This window comes from Tachyglossus aculeatus, chromosome 7 (genome assembly GCF_015852505.1).
Source record: "Tachyglossus aculeatus isolate mTacAcu1 chromosome 7, mTacAcu1.pri, whole genome shotgun sequence".
Lineage (NCBI taxonomy): Eukaryota > Metazoa > Chordata > Mammalia > Monotremata > Tachyglossidae > Tachyglossus > Tachyglossus aculeatus.
The window spans coordinates 39,768,894-39,781,213 of record NC_052072.1 but is presented as its reverse complement, the minus strand read 5'-3'; positions in this window follow the sequence as shown (position 1 = coordinate 39,781,213).

Below are 12,320 nucleotides of genomic sequence, written 5' to 3'. Positions count from 1 at the left end.
ATGAATAACTGGAATTTCTTTCATGCAGATTAAACCCCCAAGTGTTTTAAAAACCAAACAGGAGCCAGTAACCCATAAACCAACTAATCTCCCCTGCTGGCCCAATGCCCTGTTGTTTCATTTATATTTGAGAAACGACTTAACTCTTTTGTTAAACTGTTCCAATCATTCCCAGGACAAAAGAAGCAGCGTGGCTCAATGGAAAGAGCATGGGCTTGGGAGTCAGAGGTCATGGGTTCAAATCCCGGCTCTGTCAATTGTCAGCTGTGTGACTTTGGGCAAGTCACTTGACTTCTCTGTGCCTCAGTTACCTCATCTGTGAAATGGGGATTAAGACTGTGAGTCCCACGTGGGACAACCTGATCACCTTGTATCCTCCCCAGAGTTTATAACAGTGATTTGCACATAGTAAGCACTTAACAAATGTCATCATCATTATCATTATTATTATTAAAAGGGTTTGGGTGAATACCAATAGGCTGAAACTTTTAGTCAATCAAGCAGTTCCCTAGTGTCACACAACAGCCACCATTTGAGCCAGAAGAAGTACCCAGTGCATGAATTCTGAAAACTATAGTTCTACCTGACAGAAATGAATCCAGAGAAAGAAAATTGTATAGAGTAGATACTCAATAAATAATTATAATAATGATATAGTAAATCAATCAGTGATACTTATCGAATACATACCTAGTGATTGTGAAGCACCGTACTAAGCAAGCTGCTGAATTCAACAGAACCGGGGGGTGCACCCATCCTTCAAGGAGCTTGCAATCTAATGGAGGGGACAATTACAAATATATAGAGGCATGCCAAGAAGTAGTCCATATTTTACCAATAAATCTATGGTATTTATTGAGAACTTACTGTGTGCAGAGCACTGTACTAAGCACTTGGGAGATAACAATATAACAGAGTTTGTAGATCATCATCATCATCAATCATATTTATTGAGCGCTTACTGTGTGCAGAGCACTGTACTAAGCACTTGGGAAGTACAAATTGGCAACATATAGAGACAGTCCCTGCCCAACAGTGGGCTCTCACAGTCTAAAGATGCATTCCCTGCCCACAATAAGCTTACAGTACCAAGGTGAAATAGCAGAATAATTAATTGAATATACCCAACTGGAGGCAGGTGTGCTTTTTTTTTTTTTCCTTTGTTACCTCCCATTCCTCACTGACTGTTCTGGAGATGATGAAGTAATGAAGCAAAGCATGGCATAGTGGATAGGATATGGGCCTGGGAATCAGAAGCTCATGGGTTCTAATTCTGACTCTGTCACTTGTCTGCTGTGACACTTTGGGTAAGTCACTTCACTTCTCTGTGCCTCAGATACCTCATCTGTAAAATGAGGATTGAGACTGTGAGCCCCAAGTTGGGATGGGACTGTGTCCAATACAATTTGCTTAATATCCACCCTAGTGTTTAGTACTGTGCCTGGCACCCATTAAGTGCTTAAAAAAAACCACAATTATTATTTTGAATTTTGATAGCCCCGACCTCAAAATCATCCTTGGAAGTATCAGCTCTATTTTACAGCTGAAGAGATGGAAATCCAGAGAGATTATTTGAGCAGGGATATTTGGTGCCTGGCTCTTGTAGAGGAAGGAGAACCAGTGTCTGCTGTATCACTTTGCTTACTCAACTAAAAGCTGCTAATAAAAATACCACAAGCCTCTGTCTCCTTCAGATGTGGAAAACATTGCTTTAAAGGCATGTGTCTCTATTTTTGGCTTACCCACCCAAACAGTGGACAACCATCTTGTTTGAGAAGCAGCATGGCTTAGTGGAAAGGGCACGGGCTTGGGACTCAGAGGTCATGGGTTCTAATCCTGGCTCCTCCGCTTGTCAGCTGCGTGACTTTGGGCAAGTCACTGAACTTCTCTGTGCCTCAGTGACCTCTTCTTTAAAATGGTGATTAAGACTGTGAGCCCCACCTGGGACAACCTGATTGCCTTGTATCTCTCTCAGTGCTTAGAACAGTGTTTGGCATATAGTAAGTGCTTAACAAATACCATTATTATTATTAGTATAATGTTTCACTTATTGTTTGCCTTGATTAAAACTTTCCCATCCAGGGATCATAATTTTGGTTCTGCTAAACTATTCTGCCTAAGGTATCAGATCTCTTCCAGTGAAACGCAATAGTACATTTTGTCCAGCCAAGAAAAGCTATTACCTATTTTCAAATACTTTCAAAATGGCATTGTTAATGTTTCATCTCCTTAAGCCAAGTGTGTTGAACTTTATATGAGCACATTATTTGTTCTACTACGTGAAAGGTTTGAACAGTGAATAAAATCACCGTGCTGATTGCCTTACTTATTTGAAAAGCATTGACATTTGTCACCATACAAGTTGCCCCACTATCTCTAAGATGGTTTGTCATCATGAGGGAGCTCCGGACTCAGCGCAGCCCCAAATATTGTGGAATGCAAGCTCCGGGAGACTTCCCTTTCCCCTAAATGGCTACACTGACTGTGGCCCTTTCTTGGGGAGTGGATGTCTAAACCAAAGAAGGTCTGGGAAATCTACTCTCGTTTGGGAGAAATCTGTCCCAGAACCAGTTCAGCAGACCCCCAGGAAGTTGCAACATTTTTCTGACTGCTCTCGGGGTTCAGATCTGTTCTGGGATGCTCTGAGATGTCCTGAATCAAGTCCCAGGTCCCTCATCAAAAACAATGAATTTGAAACAAGTGGTCCATGGGATTTGGGATTAGCTTTGACTTCAGACCAGCCATAACCCCGGAACAGGGATGTTCCAGGCCTCCGGAGACCTCTCTTGATAGAATAATAATAATAATGATGGTATTTGTTCAGAGCTTGCTATCATCATCATCATCATCATCAATCGTATTTATTGAGCGCTTACTATGTGCAGAGCACTGTACTAAGCGCTTGGGAAGTACAATTTGGCAACACATAGAGACAGTCCCTACCCAACAGTGGGCTCACAGTCTAAAAGGGGGAGACAGAGAACAAAACCAAGCATACTAACAAAATAAAATAAATAGGATAGATATGTACAAGTAAAATAAATAAATAAATAAATAGAGTAATAAATATGTACAACCATATATACATATATACAGGTGCTGTGGGGAAGGGAAGGAGGTAAGATGGCGGGGATGGAGAGGGGGACGAGGGGGAGAGGAAGGAAGGGGCTCACTATGTGCCAAGCACTGTTCTAAGCGCTGGGGTAGATACAGGGTGATCAGGTTGTCCCACATAGGGTTTACGCTTTTAATCCCCATTTTACAGATGAGGTAACTGAGGCACAGAGAAGTGAAGTGACTTGCCCAAGAACACACAGCAGAGAAGTGGCGGAGGTGGGATTAGAACCCACGTCCTCCGACTCCCAAGCCCCTGCTCTTTCCACTAAGCCACGCTTGTCCAAATGCTTAGACAGACCATGACCAGTGTAGATTTAATTCTATTTGTTTAGCTTTAATTGTATTTGTTCTGACAACTTGACACCTGTCTACATGTTTTGTTTTGTTGTCTGTCTCCCACTTCTAGACTTCACAGTCTAGACCATCTCTATATGTTGCCAACTTGTACTTCCCAAGTGCTTAGTACAGTGCTCTGCACACAGTAAGCGCTCAATAAATACGATTGAATGAATGAATGGTAGTGACTGTAGAAGTAATTGGGAAGCAACGTGGCCTACTGGATAAAGCACTGGCCTGGGAATCATAAGGAGCTATGTTCTAATTCCGGCTCTCCCGCTTGTCTGCTGTGTGACCTTGGGCATGTCACTTCACTTCTCTGTGCCTCAGTTATCTCCTTGGTAAAATGAGGATTAAGACTGTTAGCTCTTATGGAACAGGGACTGTGTCCAACCCAATTTGCTCTCATCTACCCTAGTGCTTAGTATAGTGTCTGGCACATAGTAAGCGCTTAACACAAATATCACAATTATTATTATTATTGTTATTAGTATTGCTATTAGTATTTAGGTGTTTGTTTTATAGTATTTGTTAAGGGCTTTCTATGCTTCTAACACTGTTCTAAGCACTGGGGCAGGTATAAGTCAATTAGGTTGGACACAGTCCTCATCCTGCTTGAGACTCACAGTCATACGTGGGGGGGGAGAACAGAACAGGAATTAAATCTCCATTTTTCAGTTGAGGAAACTGATGCACAGAGAAGTTAAGTGACTTAGCCAAGGTCCCACAGCTAGCAATTGGCAGAGCAATTGACAGAGCTGGGATTTGAACCCAGGTAGTAATAATAATAATAATAACAATAATAATAATAATAATAATAATATTTTTAAGCACTTACTATGTGCCAGGCACCAATCTAATCAAAGCACTGGGGTAGAGACAAGCTAATTGGGTTGGACACAATCCCTGTCCCACATAGGGTTTACAGTCTTAATCCCCATTTTACAGATGAGGGAACTGAGGTCCAGAGAAGTGAAGTGACTTGCCCAAGGTCACACAGCAGACGAGCAGCGGAGCCGGGATTAGAACCCACGTCCTTCTGAGTCCCCTGCCCACGCTCTATCCCCTAGGCCATACAAGTCCTCCGACTCCCATCTTTCCACGAGGCCACGATTACTTCCCAATGTACTAAGTGCTTTTGGAAGTACAAAGCAGGCAAATAACACATCATCCGCCCTCAAGAAGCGTACAGTCTAATAGGGAGAGATAGACATGAAGTATTTGAAATAAAATAAAAAATTGAAAGTACAAATGAATCAAAGTGCAGAAGTAAGTGCTGAGAGTGGGTAGATGGCAGTCCAAGAATTGACTAGTAGGTTTTTGTGAATTGAGATACTGAAAATTGATTGGAGGAGGTGGGCTGTCACATTCTCATCTCCCTCCTGACCTCCTCCTTGTCTTCCTCCTTCCACCCTCACTCTCCTCCTTAGTACCTTTTCCTCTTGACTCAAGGAATGATTGTCTGGGGGAGAGGGACCGGGGAATTGTGGTTTGAGAACTCTGGGGCAGGAAGAGAGGAAGGGAAGAGGAAGCTGTAGCTTCTAGACAATTTCTAGTCACCCCGAGAATGTCCCTTTTCCCTCATGTTTGGATTGACATGTCCTGCAAAGCTCTGCCCCTGTTTGTTAGGCATTCAGCATCATCAGAGAAGCAGCATGGCTCATTGGAAAGAGCCCGGGCTTCGGAGTCAGAGGTCACGGGTTCAAATCCCAGCTCCGCCAATTGTCAGCTGTGTGACTTTGGGCAAATCACTTCACTTCTCTGGGCCTCAGTTCCCTCATCTGTAAAATGGGGATGAAGACTGTGAGCCCCCTGTGGGACAACTTGATCCCCTTGTAATCTCTCCAGCGCTTAGAACAGTGCTTTGCACATAGTAAGTGCTTAGTAAATGCTATCATTATTATTATTATTATTATTATTATTATTATTATTATCTAGCTATGGACCCAACAGCCATTTTCCGCTATGCAAACTTTTACCAGTAAAAAATACTTTAAAGCCCATAATGATTTTCATAGTGTCTTAAAAATAATTCTCAGCATTTGGCCACCTTATGTGTGAGTGATTCGGGGCTAGAAGTTGGTAGTGTGAAAGAGATCAAGGATAGGGGATGGAAAGAGAGTTGAGATTGGTGGAGAAGGCAGGGTTCATTCATTCATTGTCATTTATGGAGCACTTACTCTGTGCAGAGCTCTATACTAAGCGCTTGGGAGGTACAAGTTGGCAGCATATTGAGACGGTCCCGACCCAACAGCGGGCTCACAGTCTAGAAAGGGGAGACAGACAACAAAATGAAACACGTGGACAGGTGTCAAGTCGTCAGAACAAATAGAATTAAAGCTAGATGCACATCATTAACAAAATAAATAGAATAGTAAATATGTACAAGTAAAATAAATAGAGTAATAAATCTGTACAAACATATATACAGGTTCTGTGGGGAGGGAAAGGAGGTAGGGTGGGGGGATGGGGAGGAGGAGAGGAAAAGGGGGGCTCAGTCTGGGAAGGCCTCTTGGAGGAGGTGAGCTCTCAGTAGGGCGTTGAAGGGTTGAAGCCATTTGTGTTCCCATCAGCAATGGGGAGGAAGGGAGAGAGTCCAGACTGGAATAAAAGGAATGGGCCTAAAGCACGGAGGTTGCCGAAGAGGGGTTGTGGTGAGTGGGCTGATTAGAGGGTTGGGGTTAGATTGTGGTAAATCAGAGCTGCTGAGGCTGGAGATGATACAGTGCTTTGAGATGATTAGTACTTATATGTGTTTGCATTTCCATGTGGCCGAGGTGGGGTGAGAGGCAATGTGTGGTTGGGAGGTCACAGAGAACACCTCTAGACTCTAAGCTTGTTGTGGGCAGGGAATGCCATTTACCAACTCAGCTCTATTGTACTCTCCCAAGTGCTTAGTACAGTGCTCTGCACACAGGGAGCACTCGATAAATGCTATTGATGGAAACATCAAAATAGGGGCTGAGATGATGTAGGATGAGGGTATGAGAGGGGAGCTTTGTAAACAGGGGAGGGGGAAGAAGAGGAGATGGTCATCAAAGATGGAAGGTAGAGTGAGTGTTCCACAAATGACAGGGGAATGGAACTGGGCAGGGAGGGTGGGGAAGGGAAGGGAATGTGAGGAGAGTGAGGAGTGGAGATTCAAGGGAGAGGTGAGAAGTACAAAGGAAATGTGGGAGGTCTGGGAAGAACAGGGATGAGGAAACAGGGAGAGGACAGCATGGTGGGGTAGACCATCCTGTACATGATCATGAAGCAGTGTAGCCTAATGGAAAGAAAATGGGCATGGGTGTCTAATCCCACCTCTGCTATTTCTCTGCTCTGCAGCTTTGAGTAAATCACTAAACTTCTCTGTGCTTCAGTTACTTCATCTGTAAAATGGGGATTAAGACTGTGAGCCCCATGTGGGACAGGGACTGTGTCCAATTAATTATCTTGTATCTACCAGTGCTTAATACAGTCAGTGCCTGGCACATAATAAGTGCTTAAGAAATATCACAATTATTAATATTGTGATCACTCCTTCCCCAGCAGTCCAGCTGCTAACTGCCGCAGTCCCCTCTCCGCACCTCCCAACCCCCTTACAACTATCAAAACTATAGGATGGGTTTGGTCACTGGGCAATCTGCGATGCCCTTTCTTCATTTAAGGGAGAGTGGAGATGGAACAGCATATCTTCTGGTAATGGAGAGAGGCGTAGTAAGTTCACCAGGGCATTGCTTATAGGATTCATCTTTCTGGGGAATGTCTGGTCAGTCAAGAGGTAGACTGGAAGGTGAGAAATTCCTTTGACTTCACCTGCCCAGTGAGTGTGTAATACTAGCTAATGGATAGTCATCAGTATGTTGTGTAGCACAGGGTAAAGGACCTTATGCTAAAATACCCATTGTATCCTCATCACTAGATGACATCCATGGTGTTGCTATGTAACTCCACAGTATAAGACATGATGTGACGGTAGAGTTAGTAATCATGACCCTGGGTGGCGGAAGTGTCTGCTGTATTGTACACTCCCAAACGCTTAGTAGAGTGTCCTGCATATAGTAAGCACTCAATAAATACCAAGGATGATGATAGTAAATATGATTGATCCCTGCCTTCCAGGGTTTTGTAATATCACACAAAAGAGAGTCACTGTATATAAGGGTAAGCAATATAGTGTAAGGAGATGTGTCTTAAGTGCACCTAAAGGAGGTGCTTAGGTGATGCAGAATCAATCAGTGGTATTTATTGAACATTTACTTTGCAGAGAGCACTGTACCAAGCACTTGAAAGAGCACAATGCAACAGAGTTGATAGATGCATTCCTTGCCCGGCGAGCTTACAATCTAGAGAGACAGACATTGCTATCAATAAATAAATTACTAATATGTACATAAATGCGGTGGGCCTGAGGACTGAGTGAATTCCGAGTGTCCAAAGGGTACAGATCTAAGTGCAGAAGCAGAGAGCTGAAGGAAAGGAAGGTGGGAAGATGAGAACCCCCGGAAGACATAGTTTAAAATCCACGGCCAGGCAACACTTATCCCCCCTCCACTTTAACTACATTCAATGGACTAGCCCCGGATGCAGTCTAAGTAGATTTAATCCCTGCTCTTAAATAGATTTGGAGGAAACTGGCTCAGTAGCAAAAGCTTAGGTCTTTGTACCATTATTCTCATTGTGTGTGTGTGTTTGGTGGACAGGTGTGGAGTAAGGTTTGATTCGAGGGAGGGGGTAGGGGAAGTTTAAAAGGGACAAAGAGAGAGATGTATTAATTTAGGCTTGTTGTTACATGGATGGATTTCACTGGATAGATCCCGGCAAGGTAAATGAAAACCTGAAGGGCTGGCCTAACCTAAATTCTTGATAAATGAATAACTCCAAAGGAAAGATTCTCAGCCTTTTCCTTTGCCATTGGGTGCAACTATAATACCCACATTAAAACGTGATTAATTCTACATCCATGGTGGTCTGGACCCTTTTTGTTTCACCTTGAGAAGAGGGTGGGGAAGAAGGGAAAGCAAGTTTTCTCTTCCTAGTTCTGTGGGAAGAAAATATTTGAGAAATTTTTTTTGCTCAAGAATTCATTCATTCATTCAATCGTATTTATTGAGCGCTTACTGTGTGCAGAGCACTGTACTAAGCACCTGGGAAGTACAAGTTGGCAATATATAGAGACGGTCCCTACCAAACAGCTGGCTCACAGTCTAAAAGGGGGAGGCAGACAACAAAACAAAACATATTAACAAAATAAAATAAATAGAATGAATATGTACAAATAAAATAAATAAATAAATAGAGTAATAAATATGCACAAACATATATACATATAAACAGGTGCTGTGGGGAGGGGAAGGAGGTAAGACGGGGGGATGGAGAGGGGGACGAGGGGGAGAGGAAGGAGGGGGCTCAGTCTGGGAAGGCCTCCTGGAGGGAGGGAGAGATAGCAGGGGCAGAGATGTAGATTTGGGTGTCATCAGCGTAGAGATGATAGTTGAAGCTGTGGGAGCGAATGAGTTCACCAAGGGAGTGAGTGTAGATAGAGAACAGAAGGGGACCAAGAACTGAACCTTGAGGAACCCCTACAGTAAGGGGATGGGAGGGGGAGGAGGATCCCATGAAGGAGACAGAGAATGAACAGCCAGAGATAAGAGGAGAACCAGGAGAGGACGGAGTCTGTGAAGCCAAGGTTGGATAGTAAGGGGGTGGTCTACAGTGTCGAAGGCAGCTGAGAGGTTGAGGAGGATTAGGATAGAGTAGGAGCCATTGGATTTGGCAAGCAGGAGGTCATTGGTGACCTTTGAGAGGGCAGTTTCTGTGGAATGTAGGGGACGGAAGCCAGATTGGAGGGGGTCGAGGAGAGAGTTGGTGTTGAGGAATTCGAGGCAGCGCGTGTAGACGACTCGTTCAAGGAGTTTGGAAAGGAATGGTAGGAGGGAGATAGGGCGATAACCAGAAGGTGAGGTGGGGTCAAGAGAGGGTTATTTTAGGATGGGAGAGACATGGGAATGTTTGAAGGCAGGGGGGACAGAACCAGTGGAGAGTGAGTGGTTGAAAATGGAAGTTAAGAAAGGGAGAAGGGATGGAGTGAGAGATTTCATAAAATGAGAGGGAATGGCTCGCTGGGATTGGGATTGCCATGTGACTTGCCTGATTGTGGATTTCACTGAAACTTTCAGGGAAATAGTGAAAATCTTTTCTAGAGGAACATATAATTTTTCTGTACATCAATGAAGACCTCATTGCTTTAGCATTGAACCTTTTAATAGCATTAATTTTCCAATCTTTTACGTGACCGGCATGTTGAAATATGGTCATTCATGTCTTCATTATACTCTGCCACTTTCCCTTTCTGGAATTTACTTTGATGTTTGTCCCCTGCACTAACTGCAAGACCCTTGAGGGCAGGAATTGTGTCTACCAGCCCTATTGTACTGTACTCTCCCAGTTGCCTCGTACAGTGCTTTACACACAGCAAGCAATGAAAACCATGGATTAATTGATTGATCATTTTGAGCCTATTGGGTAGGGTCTAATTTTCTACAGGGAATTGCATTTCTTGCAAAGCTGTGTGTTGAGAAGCAGTGGGGCCAAGTGGAAAGAGCATAGGCACGGGAGCCTGAGGATCCGGGTGACAATCCTTCTAGGCTGTAAACTTATTGTGGGCAGAGAATGTGTGTTATATTGCTATATTGTACTCTCCCAAGTGCTTAGTACAGTGCTCTGCAAACAGTAGGCAATCACCTGTCTGCATGTTTTGTCACCTGTCTACATGTTTTGTCACCTTTCTACATGTTTTGCTTTGTTGTCTGTCTCCCCCTTCTAGACTGTGAGCCCATTGTTGGGGAGGGACCATCTCTGTATGTTGCCGACTTGTACTTCCCAAGTGCTTAGTACAGTGCTCTGCACACAGTAAGCACTCAATAAACACAATTGAATGAATGAATCAATACAATTGAATGAATGATTGTTAATCCTGCTGTGCGAATTGCTTGCTCTGTGACCTGGGGCAAGTCACTCAACTTCTCTGTGCCTCAGTTTCCTCAACTGTAAAATGGGGATTAAAACTATGAGTCCCATGTAGGACAGGCAATGTGTCCAACTTGATTAACTTGTTCTATCTCAGCACCTAGAACAGTGCTTGACATAGAGTAAGCACTAAACAAATACCAATAATAATAATAGTTTTGAAAGTAGCGAGGAGTGCAGCTTTGGTTTTCAGACAAGATGCAGATAATCAGAGGTAAAGTGTATTATGTATTTCAATGTTACGATGATAACGGAGAAGCCAGCTAATTTTTACTCTGAAAATGGGCAATTTGAGAAAGCAGGCCAACCATGTTTCATATGTTTCAAGCAGCGTGGCTCAGTGGAAAGATCACGGGCTTGAGAGTCAGAGGTCCTGGGTTCTAATCCTGGCTCCGCCACTTGTCAGCTGTGTGACTTTGGGCAAGTCGCTTAACTTCTCTGTCCCTCAGTTCCCTCATCTGGAAAACGAGGATTAAGACTGTGAGCCCCATGTGGGACAAGCTGATCACCTTGTATCCTCCCCAGCACTTAGAACAGTGCTCTGCACATAGTAAGCACTTAACAAATGCCATCATTATGTTTCCCAATGCCAGGAAGATCACCCACCCTTGTTTCAACCCCAGGAGTTGTACCCTATGGGCCAGAGATGTCACCCCCGCCATCACTACTTTGGTTCCAGTACAATGTAATAAAGTAAACATACTGAAGAATTCCAGGAAAAATATTACTCCAGCTCCTGTTTATCTGGAATCAAGTATGGGCTGAGGGCATGATCAGAGGGCACAGCACATTTATTGAGGTTATGATAGAAATAATTTGCAGAAGTTTTGTTTTTCTTTTAGGAATTTATTCATTAATATTCACAGGAATTCAATGTTGCCTATAGAGAGAAGAAGCCCATTAAAGGGAGTGAAAAATAAACCTGCCTTCCATTTCACAGTATGGCTTAGTGAGCACAGACCTAAGAGTCAGAGGACTTGAGTTCTGAAGCAGCGTGACTCAGTGGAAAGAGCACGGGCTTTGGAGTCAGAGGTCATGGGTTCAAATCCTGACTCTACCAATTGTCAGCTGTGTGACTTTGGGCAAGTCACTTCTCTGTGCCTCAGTTACCTCATCTGTAAAATGGGGATTAATACTGTCAGCCCCCCGTGGGACAACCTAATCACCTTGTAACCTCCTCAGTGCTTAGAACAGTGCTTTGCACATAGTAAGCACTTAATAAATGCCATCATTATTATTATTATTATTATTATTATTATTATTATTAATCCCAGCTCTGCCACTTGCCTGCTATGTGACTGTGGGTAAGTCACTTAAGTTCTTTCACCTCAGTTTCCTCACTTGTAAAATGGGGATTAAATACTTCTTGTCCCACCTACTTAGAATGTGGGACACAGGGACTGTATATGACCTGATTACCATAGTGCTTGAAACATGGTAAGTGCTTAAAAAATACAATTAAAGCCAGGGATCAAAGAATGTAAAATCTCTTAAAATCTCCTAGAATCTTAGCTCTGGTACCTTCTTAAGTGCAGGTAGAAGAGGCTGGAAAATGAGTCTGCAGTGGCAAAGAGAAGAAGAAGGGGGCCTCTTCAGGCCCCCTGTCCCTCTGTCTCCCTCATCCCTTTCCCCCAATGACCTGGCCACCTATTTTACTAAGAAAATTGCCTCTATCAGGTGTGAGCTCCCTAAAATCGCCCCTGCTCTTCCTCAGTCCCTCCCTGCTTCCAGCCCCCTCTTCAATTCTTCCATCCTTCCCAGCAGTCTCTCTAGAGATCTCCTGCCTCCTCTCAAAAGCCACCCCATCCACCTGCACATCTGACCTCATTCCTTCGCACCTTATCAAAACTCTTACC